Source organism: Pan paniscus, chromosome 14 (genome assembly GCF_029289425.2).
Source record: "Pan paniscus chromosome 14, NHGRI_mPanPan1-v2.0_pri, whole genome shotgun sequence".
In the NCBI taxonomy this organism is placed as follows: Eukaryota; Metazoa; Chordata; class Mammalia; order Primates; family Hominidae; genus Pan; species Pan paniscus.
The window spans coordinates 111,287,866-111,308,356 of record NC_073263.2 but is presented as its reverse complement, the minus strand read 5'-3'; positions in this window follow the sequence as shown (position 1 = coordinate 111,308,356).

The window sequence follows — 20,491 nt, the reverse complement described above, 5'->3', positions numbered from 1 at the left end:
TTATTTTTCTCATGGTTCACCTGTTGAGGAATTGGGCCATTTATCCTGCAGTGTTTCCTACAGACTAGATCTTGCTGATCGTTGATAGCATTCAGCATTATCCAGTGCCTTCTCTGTGCAGCTGGATTCAGAGGTTTGATCAGATTCGGGTCCCTTTCCTTTGGCAAGACTGCAGGTGGCATTGTGCTCTCCCCTCAGGAGACACAGGATGTCTGCTTTTTCTCCTTTCTTGAAATAACCATCGTTGGTGATCAAGGTCAAGATGCATAGATTCATCAGGGATTGGGAAATGCTTATATTCTAATTCTGTGTTTGTTTTTATTTATTAGCTGGAATAAATATATAAGGGGACATTTCCCCTCATTTAATTTTTGGCTTCCCTATGGTACAGTTAATATAAGATAAGCAAAAAAAGTGCTTTATTCTTCCTTTTATTTATAAATATTTCAAGATAATGAACTCATTACTTATCCTCTTCTGAAAGCAACCAAAATTTTAAGATATCATTATGAACACAGGGATGTAAACCTATGTGACATATGTCAGTCTATACTTTCTTGGACCTGGTACAGAATTTGCCTTTGCTCTGAAGTCCACTCAAAATGGTAGTTATAAGAGGCACCACATATATGGATCAGAACCATTCCCCATTTGGACACATGCTGCTTCCAAAACCTAGAGAGCTGTGCTGATTCTTAGCAGTAGGAGGTGCAATTCCAATCTTACTCTCTACCTTAGAGTGGATGTCTAGTAGCATGCTTTAGATGACTGGAGAGGAAGAGCTCTGCTGATGTGAACTTTGTTGTTTGAGTCTTCGTAAGGGCTATCTTACATGCATGATTCTAGGGTGCCACTTGCCAGACATTTTGGCAAGTCCAATGGGCAAGTCTATTTTCATCAATATGGTAGACCTGTATGACATTCTGCATGTACAACATCAAAATGATAGTGATTCCTGTAGATTACATCATAACAAAGACATCAGTATTCATACAATTCTTTGATGTGACAGTGAACACACTACTATGTTTCCATCATAAAAGCAAACTGCTTTTGATCCTCCTTCTAATGGGGATTATGAAAAATGCATTTACCAGATCAATAGCTGCACACCAAATGACAGAGATTCTGATAATCTGTTCCTATAAAGTGACTATCTCTGGCACAGGTGCTGTGATTAGGACCACCTGGTGAGTTAAACTGTGGCGGTCCATTCACTATCACCTGCTGCTGAAGGGGCCACAGCAGTGAATGGGTTGGGAATGTAGCGAAGGCTGACATATCCTCATCCTGTCAATCTTTTGTTGGATTTAATTTCTCTAATTCCAACAATCATGAGCATAGCTTCTGGTTTACTATGTAGGCCAAAAGGAGGATGTAGATTTAGGAGCTTCCATTTGCCTCTTTCTACCAAGATGGCTCTTTCTCTACAGGTCAGGGTGCTAATTTGGGGGTTCTGTCAGCTGCTAAATCCAGGGTTTCTCAACACCAGATCAATTGAGATTTTGATCTGAATAATTCCTTGTCCTGGAGGCTGTCCTGTGTGTGGAAGGATGTTTAGCAGCATCTCTTATTTCTACAACAGATACCAGTAGCACCCCATCCCCAAGGCCCCAGGTGAGAATCAAAAATGTCTCCAGATATTGCCAAATGTCCCCTGGGGGACAAAATCACTCCCAATTGAGAACCACTGTGCTAAATATATCTACCCCAGTTATACACCCAAAAACTGGGGCAATTAACACAATGTGTGGGTCCTTGTAGCCACTAAACTTGCAGGGACTTTGGTGAAACACCTGGCCTCATTACCCCCACTGCAATCACAGGGGCAAGATGGTGACTTCGGTTTCCTAGTAGCAGTGTCTGTTAAAGCTCTACACCCAAAAGTTATCAAAAGAGCAGAGCATTTCTCTTTTCCCAGTGTGCCATTGCCATTGAACCACAGCTGGTGACTTTGGGAAGATTATTTACAGAATATTCTGGGGCGGTGGGTCTTTTCTCAAAGGTGCACTGTCTCCCCTTCAAATCAGAGGGCTCTGGGTCAGTGAAGTGGCCCAGACCTACAGCCTGGACAAGGGCCACTACTTCCCCCTGAGGAGGCTGACATGAGTCTGCCCCTCCCCTTTCCCTTCTTCCGGTTATGAAGCCACAGGCCCACGTGTCCTGTCCATCAACATCATCCCTCAACACCATGATCAGTTATCTACTGTCACCTTGCCTTTCCATTCAAGGCCCCAGCTTGCCACCTGGCCCCACTGCTCATTCCCATAATTATGTCTACCTGTTGATTAGGTGTCACTGCTTGGCTTCTGCCATTCCAGGATTTTAGAGTCCACTCTGATGCAGGTGACATGGTTGCATCACCTCCTGTGGACTCTGCCTGGAGGAGGCATTCTATCCTGAGCTCCTCAGGGAGGTCACTTCCCCAACCAGTTCCCCTTGAGGAACAATAATCAGGTGGTCTACCCTTTAGTCCCAAGTAAGAAACCCATTCCAGTATTCCTACAACTCTGAGCCTTCTGACCCGTTCCTAAATACTCTCTCCTCCTCATCCACTGCAGGGATCACACAGCCCCAGATTCGGGAAGCTGTTCCAGCAGCTACTAAAACTGGCTCCAAGGTCCTTGCCAGTCATTACGTCCTATTTCATAGATGAATGTTCTCATGGAAAAAGAATTCCCCTGTATACGTCTATTATCCATAATCCCTTCCAACACCCTGAGGACCCACTCCACATTTCTGTATCTCAGACAGGTGCATTTGCTTCCAGAATGGAAACTATTTCTCAGGTTCACCTGTTCAGAGCTCTGACCCTGGTTATTGGCCTGGAGGTAATGCATGAAGTGGTGGTGCAGTCTGAGGAGGGTGGGCACCACCTTGTAATAGATTCCCTTCTGGCGATGTTTTCACAGTCTCTAGGAAAGGGAAGCCTGCTCTCCCCCAGTGAAGAGAGGGGTTCTGCAGGCAAGGAGCTCTAGGGAGTCTGAGAGTTCAAGTTGCTCAGGCTTATCCACCAAGGGTCTCCACCCCGCTCCCAGGGACCCTCTGTTTCTCACCATGGCCTTGAATTCGGTGTAAGACAGCTGTGTCCCTGCTGCATATTCAATCTGCTTTGTAGCTCAATTAAACCTGGTGCCTAATTCTCAGCACAGTCTGCTCTGAGGCTGTAGGGAATCAGGGCTCTTTGAAGACTTGCATGGCAGCCTTCTGGCTTTCCCAGTATAATTTTGTTGACAGTTGGCAAAGCTGAGTTTGCTTAATCTTTTAAGGCTCCCATATAAGTTAAACAAAATACAACCAACTCCATGAGAGTTTTAAATAACATTGTTCTATATTGTTTGATAGTCATAGTTACAAAAAAATAAACATTAGAAACCCTCAGTGCTTTCCCTTCTCCTTGCCTTCAAATCAGAGGGCTCTGGGCCCGTGGAGTGGCCCAAACCTACAGCCTGGATGAGGGCCACTACTTCCCCCTGAGGAGGCTGATGTGAGTCTGCCCCTCCCCTTTCCCACAACTCTGGGCCTTCTGACCCATGACATGCTAATGCACTGCAGGCGAGAGCCTCCGGCAAGTATGAAGCTCCTGCACTTCCAGGGCTCACCCCTACTCCACTTCCTACCTGCAATGAGGTCCTTCCTCTTTTTCACTTAGAAAGGAAATTTTTATGGGTAGGCAGTAGGTGTATATATTTATGAGATACATGAGAAACTTTGAAACAGGAGACAATGTGCAACAATCACATCAGGGAAATGGGGTATCCATCACCTCAAAGATTCATCATTTCTTTGTGTAATGAACATCCCAACTGTACACCCTCAGTCATTCTAAAATGTGTAACAGATCATTGCTGACTGTAGCCACCCTGTTGTACTATCAAGTGCTAGATCTTATTCATTGAACCTAACTATATTTTTGGATCCATTGGCCATCACTGGGGTCCTTGTTGTCCCCTGACTAGTGAACCACCCACTTTCAGAATCCCGTACTGAGAGTGTGTGTTCTACGGCTATCCTGGCTCCGACTTTCTTGGCCTCTGTTCTGCTGAAAGCAGAGATGGAGACCAGGGCTTACCTAGTTCTTGTTTATGTGGTATCTGTTCCCAGGAGGCAGGAATGAGAGGGTGGAGGGCGCAAAGCAGAAGAGGGAGAACATCCACCCAGAGAGGACATCCAAGTGGCCGCACCATGAGCAGCTGGTACCTGAGCCCGTGGGGACCTTCTGAGAGGCCGTATCCATTCTGCCACAGGAACTGGCTGGTCACATGGAAAAGGCAGATGTCTGTGTCCATCGCTCTCACCCTCCACAGCCTGAGAGCTGCCCACGGTGGGTGAACCCCTCCCACTTTCATGCAGCATAAGGACTCAGGAGCACTGAGAAGGCTTTTCTTTACATCTTCAGTGTCAAAAATCCCAGGGAAAGAGCAAGAGATGAGTGGTAAACTTTCAAGCCGAGGTGCTGTCGGCATGAGGGGAGCTGCAGCCTCACAGAATCTTCCACACTGCTGCGCTGGAGTCAGAGGGGAGGGGAAGGGATGTGGGACATGCACAATACCACGTGGCTGCTATGAGGGGCCAGGATGGGGACACACATCCAGAGGAGGGGGACACACGGCCAGGCCAGGGGCAGGGAAGAGGACACACAGCCAGAGAAGGGGGACACACGGCCAGGCCAGGGGCAGGGATGGGTACACACAGCTGGTGCAAGGGGCCGGTATGGGGACACACAGGCAGGCGAGAGGCTGGGACGGGGACACATGGCCAGGCAAGGGGAAGGGACAGGGACACACAGCAAGGTGAGGGGCTGGGACGGGGGACACACAGCAAGGCGAGGGGCCGGGATGGGAGTGCGCGGGGCTGAGATGGGAATACACAGCCACTGTGAGGGGCTGGGACAGGGTCCAGGCTGGGCTCCTACATGCCCATCCAGGGTGGACTTGGTAGCACCATCCCCAGCACAAATCTTTCACCTCTAGGTCTAAAGTGGTGGCTCTGGGTCCCACGGACACAGGTGGACTCAGCCAGAGGTGTGTTCTCATGCCCATTCCACACAGGACAGTGACATGAGAGGGCAGCTATTCACACCCCCTCAGCTGGAACTCAGTGACTCAGGCACGTCTAAGCTCCAAAGGCAGCAGGCGAGAGCCTCAGCCAGCTTAGCCAGGGGCTTGTGGGCTTTCCTGACACCCTGAGAAAGAAAGAACGGGAGAATGGATGTCGGTAGATGCGGACAGCAGGACCCGCAGCCGGAGCAAGGCTGGGAAGGAATGCTGGCAGCAGGCACCTGCCATACTGTGTCCAACAGAGGAGTGCTCTTTGACAGCTTCGGAGGGTAGTGATGCCAGTCCTGCTCAGACAGGGAGGACTCGAGGGAGTTAATAAATTGGGCTATGGGCCTTTAAGATTGATGGAATTCCTTCATTTTTATCAATGTGGTCTCATTGCAAGGGAATTGGAGTTCTCTCTTTTCCATACTCAGCTCAATCTTTTGCCTGTTGACACCTCTCATCTTCTCTCAGGCCAATCCTCCTTTTGGGTTATAGCAGAATCTCATAATCATTTTTCTTCCATTCTACCAAATTGCCTGTGCAAGATACAGTAGCTGTTCCAAAGACTTCAGACAAAGAACAATAGCTTAAAAATATTTATACTTGAGTCAATTTTTAAAATAAATGTGAAGCCAGGCATTTCCAGGAACCCTCTTAGCCCGGTCATACTGGGTAGCAACAGACCGAGCCAAATGCTGGGAGCAGGGCATGGATGGAGGGAGGGGCTGCTGGAACCCACGGGCACAGTCAGACCAAAGACATCTAGTGGCTTTCCGCAGGGGGCATCTGTCGGGTGTTTTGGAAGCATCCAAACGACAACCCACATCTGTGGACCGGGGCGTCTGCGAGGCAGGATCTTCTGTGGTCTGGTTGCCATCTTGTCCCCGAAGAGGATCTATCATTCTCTAAAACCCCAAGCTCTCCTGGAGCCAAACTCAGTGCCTTCAAGAGCTTAGGGCTAACGGTAGCCTTGGGCTGCCCAGGAACTGCCTCCTCCTGTCCTTCCTGGTAAACATCCTCACTCAGAGGATGGCAGGGAAAGGTGCTAAGCGAGAACCTAATGCTCTAGGTCCTTGGTACATCATAAAACCATGATCATGCAGACACTTATGTCTATGTCCAATTCGATTGTGAGATGGCTGAGGGCACAGGCCAGGGGGTGCTCTCACACTCCTCCCTCCTCCAGGGCGGGGCGCAAAGTGCTGCACACAGGAGGCCTGCTGCTGCTCTCTTTGCTTAGCTAACAATGAGAACACGACAGGAGTGAGTTTTGGGCCAGATTTCCTGATTAGCAGCTGCAAACATTCTGGAGCTGCGTCATGCCTATGCGCACCACATCACTCCACAATACACTGTGCACTCCCAGGCATCCAGCCTCTGCACAGCCTGTTCCTTCTGCCCAGGTGGCAATTCCTTACTTCTTTCTCTTATTACAATTCCAGGCTCCTACGTATCTGTCCTCTGATCTCAGTATAGATAGAGCTTCCCCTAGGAAGCATATTCTAAATCGTAAGCCCCGGGGAAGGGCTTCTCTGATGGTCTCCCATGGATCTCCATACCCACTCCTAAAATAGACATGTAATCACACAGCCACTTCTCCAGGACCTCTGACTGAAACCTTGTCAAGTCAGGGACCACGTTTGTCTGCTCTCTGCGGTGTTGGGCACCCACACTGTGCCTGGGCACAGCAGATGCCCCATGGATGTTTGTTGGATGAATATACAAAAATGACGGCTACCACTTAGTGCTTATCAAGTGTCAAGTTCTGTGCCTGCCTCTCCACATAAAGTATCCCAATTTTTAAAACAGTCTTGTTAGGTAGACATTACCATGCTATATTTAAAGACAAGAAGAACAAAGCCCAGAGAGATTTTAAAACTTTTCTAGAGTCCCATGCCCAAGAAATAGTAGAGATGCAATTTTGACCTTGGTCCTTTGAAAAGGAAGTGTGTTCTTTCCACCACTGGTGACTGTGTAAGCTACTGAGGCAGCAGCCGGATCAACTCGTCCCTGCTGCTTTTTGAGAGATGGGCTTAAGTAACCTCCTTCCCTTGTAGTCTACACTGATGTTTCCAAAACAGCAGACATGAATTTCAAGAAGGCACAACTCAAATCTTATTTCCCCATGAACTGTTTTCCTTTGCATATTCATAATTTATTTTTCACAACTCGTGGTTCTGTAATTGAATGTATACTGTCTTAATTCATTGCACACTCATTTCTTATTTACATAGGGCATATCCTCGAAGAGCATTTAAATGAATGAGGCTTGCACTTCTCCTGTTCTTACATGAACCCCAGGTGCTCAGATGGCTGTGGTTGTCAGGAGGAGACAGAGTGGGGTGTAGAATCATCAGAAACAACCGTTACTGGGACAGGGCGTCCAACTTTCTCTCATGCCACAGTCAGGACCTCACATTTAAATGCTTCCATCAAAGCGACAAAAGCAATTGATTCTATTTGTCTTCTTCTTGAGGCCACGGAATACATTTTGGAATCAAGAAAGTGGTCCCCCAAGCATAGCTCGAAACCAGAAATGAGCTGCTAGACCTTGGGTTTGATGGTGTTTCAGATAACTGGGAGCTGCCTGCAGCAGAAAGAGTGCTCCCTTCGGGGGAACGGACAGCCAGGATGGTCTCAGGATGCCTTAACTTTCCTAATGAGGTGCCAAGGCCATTGCGGATGCCAACTGAGGGGTAAGGCAGGTGTTGGCCCACAGCTGTCCATGCCAGACTCCTGGGGTCCGTGGAAATCCCTCTAGAACAGTCGCTGGCTATGCAGCCTCAGTCCTGTGCTTAGCAGCAGATTGTCAGTTAAGCATAATGAACGTTGAACCATAGGAACTTTTGGAGCTCGGGAGATGCAGAGGCTGTGGCCCCGGCCCTCAGTGACAGCAGACGGTGTCTTTGGGAGGCTGGGGTTGGGGGGACTCCTCACACACTGTGCCAGGCTGCTTCTGTGCACCGTCAGGAGCTCCACCCGGGCTCTCACAGGATTTGCAAACTTGATCTGCAAAAGGTCAGAGAGTCAATATTTGGGGGTTCGTGGACCATATGGTTTTTGTCAGAACCACTCAACAGGTGGGTTGGAGCCAGGATTCTAACTCAGGTTTATTTGACTCTAAATCCTCTGAGCTCTTTCCTATGGTTACCCTGATAAAATAGTGACTGCTCACACCTTACATGCCATATATGCCAGACATTGTAAGCACACTTCAAAAAATTAACTTATGTGATCCTCAACAATTTAATTTACTTGAACCTTTCTATGAGATAGGAATTGGCCTTATCTTCATTTTAGAAATGAGGAAACTGAGGCACAGAGAGTTTAAGTAACTTTCCTGAGGACACACAGCTAATGGTGGTGGTGCTGGGATTTGAACCCTGGCAGACTGCCTAGGAAGTCTGGGCCCCTATCCACTACACTAAAACAGAGGTGAATCAGATGTCCACAATAAAAGACACTGTATAATTGAATGCACAGCTTGGTGACCAGGACTCAAAGCGACTTCAGAGTTTAGGGGGGAGTCCATCTGGAACAGGCCCAAAGTATCCCCCAGCCCCATGAAAGGAGGACAGATATGACAGAGGAGGGCAGGAGAGGACAGCACCAGTCCCTGTGGAACCAGGCAATTTGCTCCTTGTCCAGACACTTTGCATCTAACCCATAACCAAAATTTATCGAGCACTTACAATATGCCTTACTCAATTAAGCACTTTCATTTCTCTAAAAGACAAATTAATCTGTTTTACTACATAGATAATCAGAGAATATTAAAACTAAACAAGGCTTTAAAAATCACCTAGAGGGTTCCAGCTCAGAGCAGGGGCCGGAGTTACAATCTGAAGACCAGGCTGTGGAGGCTGCACCACCGTCTGCCGAGAGGCTTGGCAGGTGGGATTTCTCTTGCTCAGGTGGCAGACAGTCCAACTCAAACTGGCCTACATCAAAAAAGTGGAGACACATTGGCCACATGCTGAAAGGTCTGGCGGTGAACTCAATATGTTTACACACAATGGCACGATCTGGGCTCACTGCAACCTCCGCCTCCCAGGTTCAAGCAATTCTCCCGCCTCAGCCTCCCGAGTAGCTGGGATGACAGGCATTTGCCACCACGTCTGGCTAATTTTTTTTTTTTTTGTATTTTTAGTAGAGATGAGGTTTCACCATGTTGGTCAGGCTGGTTGCGAACTCCTGACATTAGGTGATCCACCCGCCTCGGCCTCCCAAAGTGCTGGCATTACAGGTGTGAGCCACTGCGCCTGGCCAGCAACTCATTTTTAAAGAAATTACAATCAATAATCAGCCCTATAACGTACTGGACATTTGGGTGATGAGAAAATTGAGACACACAGAGGACAAGGTGCTGGCCAGGGTGACTTAATAGAGTGGAAAACCACTGTTTTCAGGATGCCAGCACCCATTCCCACCTTGTGAAGACACTGACATTTGCTTCAAGGGAATGGCTCTGACACCACAATTTGAAAAGCATCCTATAATTCATTGCTAGGTCAGGTGACAAAGACTCAAAATGGCCTGGGAGGATGAATCCACCCCAGCACCAGGGATGGCTTGTGTCCTAGACCCATCGAACAAGCACAGAACCTCTGTCAGCTGGTCAGAGACAGCGAGTCAGCTCCAGACCTTCTGACTGAGGTACTGGGGTAGTATTTTCTGATTCTCTCTCTCTCTCTGTTCAGCTGGTGGTTGAGAAGCAATAGAGCTCAAGCATCCAGGGCTGCTATTGGAGGCTACGAGAGGGTGCAGCAGAGCCACAGATGTGGGTAAGAAATGGAGACAGAGAGCCCAGATTCCAGTGGCCGCGGCTTGTGCTGTATAGTGTTTCACTTTGTGAATATATTCTAACTTTTTGTCTGTTCTATTTTTGATGGATATTTAGCTTGTTATAGTCCTTGCTACTATTGAAATAGTGCCAGGAATATTTTTGTACATATTCTTTGGTAAAAATAAGTACCCACTTACGCTGGATATTTACTAATGCCTACAGAAGAATTTAAATCATGACAACTTTATGAATAACAAAATTTGCCAAAATATTATTTATAATTGAAAAAATAATAAAGATCAACAGGGAAATGATAGGTCATTAAATACACAGTCTTGGGAAGAAGTGTTTTGATTTTTATCTTCACCATTTATCAAAATAAAAGCATTAAATACATAAGGACATAATAAATTCTAAGAAAGCATAAGCAACACCAGACAAGGAAGAAATTTCTAAGTGTGAAAATGTATTAAGTAAACCACAATGGAAAAATTTTGAGTACATAGCAATTTTAAACTTCTGTGGGCCAACACATATAATTAACAAAATTATAACTTATCTAATAATTCAGAAAAATATTTATAACAAATACATCACAAAGGTTTAATAAACTTACTATAATCTAAATTCACATAAATTGGTGATAAAGACATTACCAAACCAAGAAAAGTTAGCAAAACTGTAGAAATGGATTTACACCTGTGCTTAATAATGAAAACACTTCAACATTTCTAGTAATCAAAGGAGAGACGATTGAAACATGGGGACATAATTTTGCACTATCACGAGGTACAAATATTTAACACTATTAAAACAGCGCTGAAGAGAATGGGGAAAAAAGAGGCACGGTTATATGCTGTTGGGCTAACTTCTGCAGGAAGCAACTCAGCAATATACATGTGAAGCTTAAAAACATGCAGAACTTCTGAATCCGTATTTCTACACTCAGGAATCTGTTCTTCCCCAGTAATAATGCGAAACACAAACAAAATAAATGTATACCATATTCATCAAACCAGCATTTATCATTGAAAGAAATAAGAAAAAAAGCAATACCTAACAATAAAAAAGTAGAGAAAAATGGCTATTGACCGTGTGATGGAATATGATGCAACCATTAAACGATGGCGGTCATTAGGTTATGCAGAGCAAGGTCAAGTAGCCAAGTGGCATGAGCACCACCACTCCTGCAGCAGCCTGGGCAGCTTCCACTGGGCAGAACAGACCCAGGATGACAGGCCCGTAGTATAGGACTCCATTGTCCATCACACCCCACCCTGCTAGGTAGCAGCAGTCCAGCCAGTGCAGATGTTTGTTGCCTGGAGAGAGTCTGATGCCTGAACTGCAACCTTCAAACTGCGAGACTGGGGAGTGTCACTGGGGTGTCTTCAGGACCTTGGATAACTCCAGTGAGGCCGTAAGATTAGAGATGGCACCAGGAGACAGTGGGAGATGGTTGTCCACCTGCAATTGAAATAAGGACATTTCTCATCGCTTCACAGGGAGTGAAGGTGTCTGTGGGCTCGTCAAGTTGAGTAAGAAAGAAAGATAGATGTGGAGGAGGGACACAGGCTAGGGGAGAGAAAAGCTGGAGATACCGACTGATAAAAGAGTCCCCTTAGAGACAAATGTATGTGTTTGTATGTTGAACCAGACACAGTGAGGGGCTAGGCATTCTTCTTTGGCAGACAGGAGAATGTAAAGCAAGAGGAAGAGCAGTTACAATTCCTGTGATCCTATCTTTAACTTCATGTTGTGCTGAGCTAACAGACATGTTCTGTGTTCCAAAGAAAGAGAAAAAGAAAAGGAATCACGTTACCTAACTCACTGTTGAGATGAAAAGGCAGTGGATGGCGGGCAACTGGGATGAGCAAGTTTCTTTGCTGCTGCCCTTCGCTTCAACCAAGCTGTTTTTATGGCTTTATTATGTAAGTTAAAGTTTTTAAGAAGTTAAATGAGTGGCAAAAATGAAGCAGAATTTGTGGCAATTTTATATGTTCTTTCAAAGGTGTGCATGGTGGGGATAATAACATTTATATAGTGATTTCATGCATATTATCCTTTTTATTCATTGCATGGACTTTACTATGATTCTGATGTCACAGGTGAGTAACTAAATGTTCAGGAATGTTATCTGCCGCAGGATCAGGGCAGCCACACTGTACACAGCCAGGTAGCCCTGTTCATAGTGTAGTATTTGTGGGTGGTGCTCCTGAAGTTGTGTGTGGCTTTATGTGGCACTCCTGACCAGCCAGAAGTAAATGGCAAAAGGTGCCTCTCAAAACTAGGTTCTTTGTCATCTCCTCCCAGGGTGTCACATTACTGAAATCTGCTAGTTAAGGAAAGGAGGATTTCTCTTCTATCCTTTGTTTTCCCATACTACAAAATACAATTCATACTGCAAATAAGCTTCCATTCCTACATGATTTATTGAGGAAATAACTCATCCTTTTAGGGTTCAATTATCTTTAAATTTTTAAGCAGCTTCTTTGAAATGTATTTTATTTGGTATTGCTATCTATTGCTGTGACACTGTATTCACATCAAATGTCATTTAAAGACTATATATAAAATAGTTACATGTTCTTTCTAGTACAAAAACAAAGAATGAACCATAAAAAAGGTTTTTAGATAGAATTCAAAAAAAAATTGAAAGCCTCTGGTTTTCCCTTTTGGGCAAAACGTCTAGTCTTGATACCCTGAAAAATCTCTGCTATAAAAGACCTCTAAGGCATAAAATAAAATAAAAATCCACATCCTTTTAAGTTCATAATGACCTTGCAAGAATGTAGGAGAAATCCCAGGGGACAAAACAAAAGGGGGCACACACGTCGTGGAAAGGCGGTGCAAGGAATGACGGCTCTGGGGGAACCTGGTAATTTCCCTACACCTTGTGCTGCGGTTTCAGTAGCCCCAAAAGGCAGAAGACAACATGGAGGCTCTTGGAAGGGAAGAGTCTCCCAGGACCTTCTCATGCAGCCAGAAACTCCAAGAGCCATGCTGAGTGAAAGGACAAACACACAAAGTCTCTGCCCTTCAAGGGGAGAGAAGGTGACTTCAATATCTAGGCACAAAGGTTGGAAGTCAGCAAACAAACCAACAGATGATGACTCAGCCATACAGCTCCACAGCCAGATGCTGGAACTATCAGACGCTGAGCCCCTCTCTCAAGGTCCTTTTTAAGGGGAACGCAAAGTTAAAGAACGACCAAGTTAAATCTATTCCAGAAATGTAAATTTTGTTTAACATTGAAAAATCAATTAATATAGTTAGCCCTACTTATAAATCAAACTAGAAAGGCGTAAGATCACCTCAGTAGGCACTAAAAAATATTTGATTAATTTTTATATCCATTCAGCTTAAATTCATTGGCATAATGGGCTACAGGAGAACTTCTTTAAACTGAAAAAAATTGAACCTACCAAAATCTTAGCACAAACATGGTACCACATGGTAGAATCTGGAACATTCCCTTTCAAAAAGGATTAAAACAAGGTTGCTTTTACAGCATACATGGGTGGCTCTAGCAAGTTCAATAAGATGAGAAAATCTGTAAGCGACACATGAAATGGTATTATTTGTGTATTTATAAAGTATTTCCCTCTAAACATCTTTAAAGCATTAAAATTAATATGAGGGTTTAACAAAATGATCAGATATAAGATAAACTAAAAATTGATTTTATTTCTCTACCCAAGCAACAAAGAGAAAATGTAGTTTTTAAAAATGGATACTGGCTGGGCGCGGTGGCTCACACCTGTAATCCCAGCACTTTGGGAGGCCGAGGCGGGCGGATCACGAGGTCAGGAGATCGAGACCATCCTGGCTAACGCGGTGAAACCCCGTCTCTACTAAAAAAAATACAAAAATTAGCCGGGCGTGGTGGCAGGTGCCTGCAGTCCCAGCTACTCGGGAGGCTGAGGCAGGAGAATGGCGTGAACCCGGGAGGCGGAGCTTGCAGTGAGCCGAGATCGCGCCACTGCGCTCCAGCCTGGGCGACAGAGCGAGACTCCGTTTCTAAAAAAAAAAAAAAAAAAAAAAAAAGGATACTTTTTACAAGAGTAACAAAATATATAAGGTGCTAGGAATAAATCTAACAAAATATTTTAAAGATCTCTATGGGGAAAATTATAAAACTTTATAAAAAGACATTTTACAATTCCCTAAAGAAATAGGGAAACGTGCCACATTCCTGGCTAGGAGAACTCAATACCTTAAAGATGTTCAATCTTTCTAATTTTATCTCAGTCCTAACAAGGTTTATTAAACTTATCAAGCTGATGCTAAATCATAAGGAAAAGAGTTACAAATATCCAAGACATTCCTGAAGGAAAGTGAAGAAGTAGGTGAAGGAAATGGTCTACCAGAAAGTGAGATTTGTTAATAAAATATAGTAATTAAGACAGTGTGGTAATGGCATAAGAAGAAGCAAAAAGAACACCAGGGGAAAAGAACAGAGGGCACAGAGGCTGACTCATGCAAATCTAGAGACTTGCTGTATCTGAGAAGCGCTATTCAGACCAGTGGGAAAAAGTCAAATATTTGAAACACGCCTCGGAAACAATTTAAAAAAAAACTGAAATTGAGCCACTATCAGACACCATGCACAAACATATAATGCAGGTGAATTAAAGCTAAAAAAAGAGAGAGAGAAGGGAAATACAGGAGTAAATACTTGAAAATTTGGCGATAGAGAAAAAAATTAAAACAAAATGAAAAAGGCACAAAACTCAAAAGGGAAACTTGATAAATTTCACTCAGTTAAAATTTAAAATTGATGTTCATTCAAAAGAAAACATAAAGAAAATAAAAAGCAAATAATAAATTTGACAAATCGATTTTTATAAAAGATTAACACATGGCATATATAAACAATGCCTACAATCCAATGGGAAAAATTGTAAAACACAATGACACCTTATTGGTGGAATTTTCAATTTGTACACTCACTTTAGAAAATGATTTTTATTACACATTAAAATTAAAGGTGGACAGAATTAACACTGGCAATTCTATTCCTCTGTCCAAAACAGTGTGCCTAAGAATATATATGTATGCATAAATAATTGTTAAAAGGCACTTTAATTGTTCAAAGGTATGTAATTGTGAAACATACTTTTTAAAAAAACAAGTCATGTTCAAATAGAAATTTTAAAAACAACTACAAATAACCTAAATTTCTATTGGCAGAAGTGAAAAACAGTTATATATTTATTACAACTGAAAAAGATGAACTATGACTTCAGAAATCGTAATACATTTCTCTCAAAAACATAACGATGAACAGGGACAGAGAGAAGACTTGTGGCCACCAGGGGTGAAGGGAGGGGAACTCAAAAGTGACTGCTGCGGGCACAAAGTTTCTTGAGGTTTCTTTTTGGGGTGATGAAGATATTCCAGACTTAGATTGTGATGACAATTTCACAGCCTTGTGATTATACTAAAAAATATTAAGTTGTACATTTTTATGGTATCTAAGTTACATCTCAGTAATAAAACCATACTGTTGAGCAAGTTGCAGAAGAATATTAATAGGAATGATAATATTTGTATAATGCTTAAATTTAAATACAATGCAAAATGTTTACATACATATCCAGTAAAATCATGAAGACAGCCAAAGGACAATAATCACAAAATTTCAGATCATGATAAGGCTAGTCAGTGGACTTCAAAATAAATATTGGTAATGTTCTACTTTTTAGGCTTGACTATGCCAATTTTAAAGTATTATTATTTATAACTTATATATATGTTAAATATCTTTTTGTATGTGTGTACTATGTTGCACAATATAAAGATCCAATAAGTAAAAAATAAAAGTTCTTAGGGTAAATAAACTGAATTTCATCAAAAATTTGAGAGAAAAATTGGAAGAAGAGTAACAATGGGTAGGTGTGAAAAATAAAAGATAATAAATACCTAGTATATTGCTGAACCAATAAGGAATTCAGAAATATTAGGGCAAAAATATTTATGAGGGGTGGAAAGAAGTGAATAAGCTTGAGAGATACTAAGAATAGAAAATTGACAGAATTTGGCAATGGATTGGGATTCGGGGTGAAAACTATTGCAAGAATGATTTCCAGGTTTCCAGCTGCACAACTGGATAGATGGTGACCTACTTATCAAGGTAAGAATCACCTCCCAAATAATCATTAGCAAGGGCAGTTAAATTTTTCTTTGCAAGAAATTAGAAACACCAAAACGAAGCAAGTATTAAGAGGTGGTTAAATGAATCATGGTACAATGGGGTGGAAGAATGGTATGCAGCCATTAAAAATCATGTTTTAAGAGATTGATGACATCTCTTAGAATGACATCTCTTAGAATATGTGTGGCATTTCAAAATGCAATTAAAATCACCATGAGTCTCTTCAAGTCCATCTCTTTAGGACTCCGATGTTACATGGAAGGCTGCAAAATCACACATTGTATCATGCATGTGCTATGAGGTAGTCTGGGAAACTGATGAGGAAGAGAAATGTTCCTGATTGTTTGTTATGAAATAATTATGTGGCTGGGGTTAAAAGCCTCTTAGGACAATCAAGTGGCAGCTTTCACTCAAGACAATTTTAATGCATTGGCAAAATGGCTTCTTTTCAAGTGCACCCCAGGTGATTCAGGGTAAAAGCTCAAAACAGCACCTTTTTGCCCAAAGCTACCTTCAGAAAGAAGGGTTGTCAATTTGCTAGAAATAATTTTTGTAATCTTCTAGGGTTATAGGCACAACATGGTTATTCTCTTTCCCTTAACTTTGGAATGCTGGAGTTTTGCATGTCTATCCCTTCTCGTCCTTTTTTCCATTTTCTCTGTTACTATCTTCCACTTTCTTTCTGTTTCATCTTTCAAAATCAGAATGTCCTTTGGAATAAATATTATGTTTTTATTTGTTTATTTATAAAAGGACAGTAGTTATGGTATTGTTACTTTAACCTTCTCTGTGTAGACATAATGTCTTAATCATGGCAGTTCTATTACATAACATGAAATTATTCATTTTAAAATATGCCATTCAATGACAATTAGTACTTTCTAGTGGTAGATTTTTAATACATTTATGTTTAATATACATCACTGAAGAAATAAGATTGCATTGAATTATATAGGCCTCCAAACAACAAAATGCAAATTGAAAACATTTTCTACCTTGCCAGGATGCATATTATTTCATTCGTTAAAGGGAAATCCCTGCTTAGATATAAACTTCCTAAATTAATATAAATATCCTTACACAGTTAAATATGAGTTTAGGAAGCAAGTGTTTACGTAGCAAGGGATAATTCATTTCCATTATATGCCATTAGCTCTTGGAAGGTAGACTTCCAATTATGAAAAACACTGATTTCATTGAAATGAGGGTTTTCTACTCCTTAAAGAGAAAGCCATGGGAATAGGTAGTTTTATTCAAGTGACCAAGTATGGCAAGAATCACCTCTCACCTCCCTCTCTGCATTAACCCCACAGATGCAAACAGACTTCTCTCTAGTTCTAAAGATTACACACTTCATCTTAATACTGTTGGGAAATGAAGAATAAGAAGAAACAAATTCTAGATTACTACAGTAGCACATCTATAAGATGAGATTTTACAGATTAATCCTCTTTGCTGCAAAACTAGATTTTTTTTTCCTCTAAAAACTTTCAGCTTTCTTTGATTGGCTTTACCTGTTTTTTTCCCTCTAACAATGGTGAAGAGACAAATTGTACTCTTCTGGAACCAAATCTTGAAATATTTAATAAATACCTAATTTATCTAAATCATGTATTTACACATATTTGTTCAGAATACGTAATATGGCATAATTTGTCATTTTTTAGTCATAAACCTCCTCTGACTCCTTCACAAAGGGCTCAGGTTTCCTTGCCTTGGCCAACTCCCTTCACAAGAGACTCTAGGATTGGTACTTCCAGAAACCTGGAGGCCAACTGGGACCCCTCTTCCCCCTTCCTATACTCCCTTTTCCACCTCCCTGCTCCCAACATGCTTTGCTCTTCTCTATTCTAGGTCATTCACTCCATCACAACCTCTGGAATTTCCACATCGTTACAACACAAGCTTCTTTTATCCTCAGATACCAGCTCTTCACTGCTCGAACAGAGAGGATCCGTAGGGCCCCATCTTTGTGGCCTGTAAACCAATCTGATACAGAACACAAACGATCATAGCCAATATGTACTGGCTGTGTCTACTGTGCCAGGCGGGAGCTTTCAAAGGTCTTTAATGTGTTAATTTATGTGAACTTTTCAGTAGCCACACAAAAAGTATTTAATCAGAAAAAAATTACATAAAATTGTAATCTAAAAACATAGAAGAACAATCCTGAAAAGAGTGTGTTGAGCACTTACGATGCAGCAGGTTCTTTGAGAAAGCCTATCAAGCATACAGAGTGAATCAAAACACACCCAGGGCAGGTTCCAGAGGCTACCAGGAATGCTCCTTGAGGAAGTGCAGTGGAGAAAGGACAGCCTGCAGGACTGAGGACCAGAAGAAAGGCCAGACCCCAGTCTCCGTCTCTATTCCAAGATGATGCCAACATCATTTGGTCTCACACGTCTAGTGGCATCTAACAGTCCTCTAATGGAGAAATCTCTGGAAATGTCTGAGCTGAAGTCATTGGAAGGGAGGTGTTAAATGTAAATGTGTCGCATTCATTACCAGTTGCTACATGAATGCATTCTAACAAGCTGCTAGAAAGGGAGTCAAGGAAAGGAAAGATTCTGATCCATGTTCCAAAAATGCAAAGCTGAAGAGATGTTGCAAGATGACATTCAATTTGAGGAAAAGCCCATAATGGGGCTTCTCAGCTTTGCAAGAAAACCATGAGATTAAGAGGAATGATGGAGACCCACCATCCAGACATGATGGAAGCCCCTAGGGTTTCATACCTGGGCTCCCAGGGGCTTTGACTCAAGCAGAAAAACCTGGGCACACCCAGATCTCTGCCTCTCCCTGTAGGCACCACAGGGCCCCTGGCTGGAGCCTCTTTGCTCACTGATGACAGCTATTGCTGCACTCACCATGGATGCCAATGCAAGCAGCACAGAAAAGGGGGTCTGCAGTGCTCCTCTCAGATGCCAGGTCACACTTCCAGGCTACAGTTGAACTTCCATCTTCACAGACACCATTAAAACTCAACCTACCGGCCGGGCACGATGGCTCACACCTGCAATCCCAGCACTTTGGGAGGCTGAGGCAGGTGGATTGCTTGAGGTCAGGAGTTCGAGACCAACTCGGCCAACATGGTGAAACCCCATCTCTACTAAGAATACAATAAAGATTAGCTGGGTGTGGTGGTGCACGCCTATAGTCCTAGCTACTCAGGGGCTGAGGCAGGAGAATTGCTTGAACCTGGGAGGCAGAGGTTGCAGTGAGCCGAGATTGTGCCACTGCACTCCAGCCTGGGTGACAGAGTAAGACTCAATCTCAAAACAAAATGAAACAAACAACTCAACCTACCATGCGTCATATTTCTGCCCACAGTAGAAGCCCTTAGAGCTATCCACTTTCTCCCATGGGGTTATCCTAACTGATGTTTTCCTTTCACCCAGCCTGTTTTCACTCCTTTACCTCCCAAACACTTCCAGTGTCTTCTCTCAAGTGTCCTTTCCATTGCAACACTACTCCCATGCTTTCTGAGTCTCAGCCTTTCCTGAAACCTGGCTGCATCCTGGGGGCACTGACTCTTCTGCTCCCGGAGGATAATGCTTATTTTGCCCCTGGATTTTCCTTCGGATTCTTCTCGTTCTCCAATGTTTCTGCTAAATAGCACTTTGAATTCATAATGCAAAGACTTCATTTATTGAAAGTTCATTCTCATGGATCCTGCCCCATCTGTCATGCCTTCTCCAGGCTGCATTCCCCTCTTCCTCACACCAGGAAACCACGCACTAGATCAACATGGCTCCCATGTCACCAGGTCCCCTGCCTGGACCACTCATCCTCGTTACCCCTGGCTGGCCAGTCCCTGCTGCAATGCTCTCTGCTGTCCACTCCCGTGGTTCTTCAGCAAGCTAGTCTGTGCCCTTTCATTGCGTTTTCTCTGCTAGATTATCTTTCTGTCCCTGACTTCTAAATGTTAAGAGTAGTTGGGTCCAATCCCAGGTGCTCCTCTCTATCTCATCTCTCACAGTCACTTTCGGCAAATCCTAGGGACTTAAATGCAGCTAGATGCCCATGAATCCCAAATTAATATCTCCATTCCAAGCCTCTCCAACAGCCTATCCAACATCTTCTCTCAGATTTCTATTATGTCCAACCTCGTGTGTCCAAAATAAATCTCTTAACTCTCCCTCCCCCATCTCAGGAGAAGACCTTGTCATCACCCAGTGACAGTGCAGGACACCGAAGGTCCTCTCTTCCTCCCCCACCCCCAAATCATCACCAAGCGCTACTGAGCCTTTAGAAATTAAAGTCAATTATTTTTACACTGTTAAATATTTGATACATACTTGTGCTACAAAATTCGGAAAGTCCGAAAAGTAACACGATGAAACGTGAGTCCTCTCCCCAACCCGTCCCTTCCCCAGGAAGCCAGGTTGGCTCCTCGCATTGCCATGTTTGTGAGGTCACTTGCAGTAGGTATCTGTGCACATACCCACACATTTTAAAAATAAAAAAAAATGGCTGTACTATACTATACACACTGCTCTGAAGCTT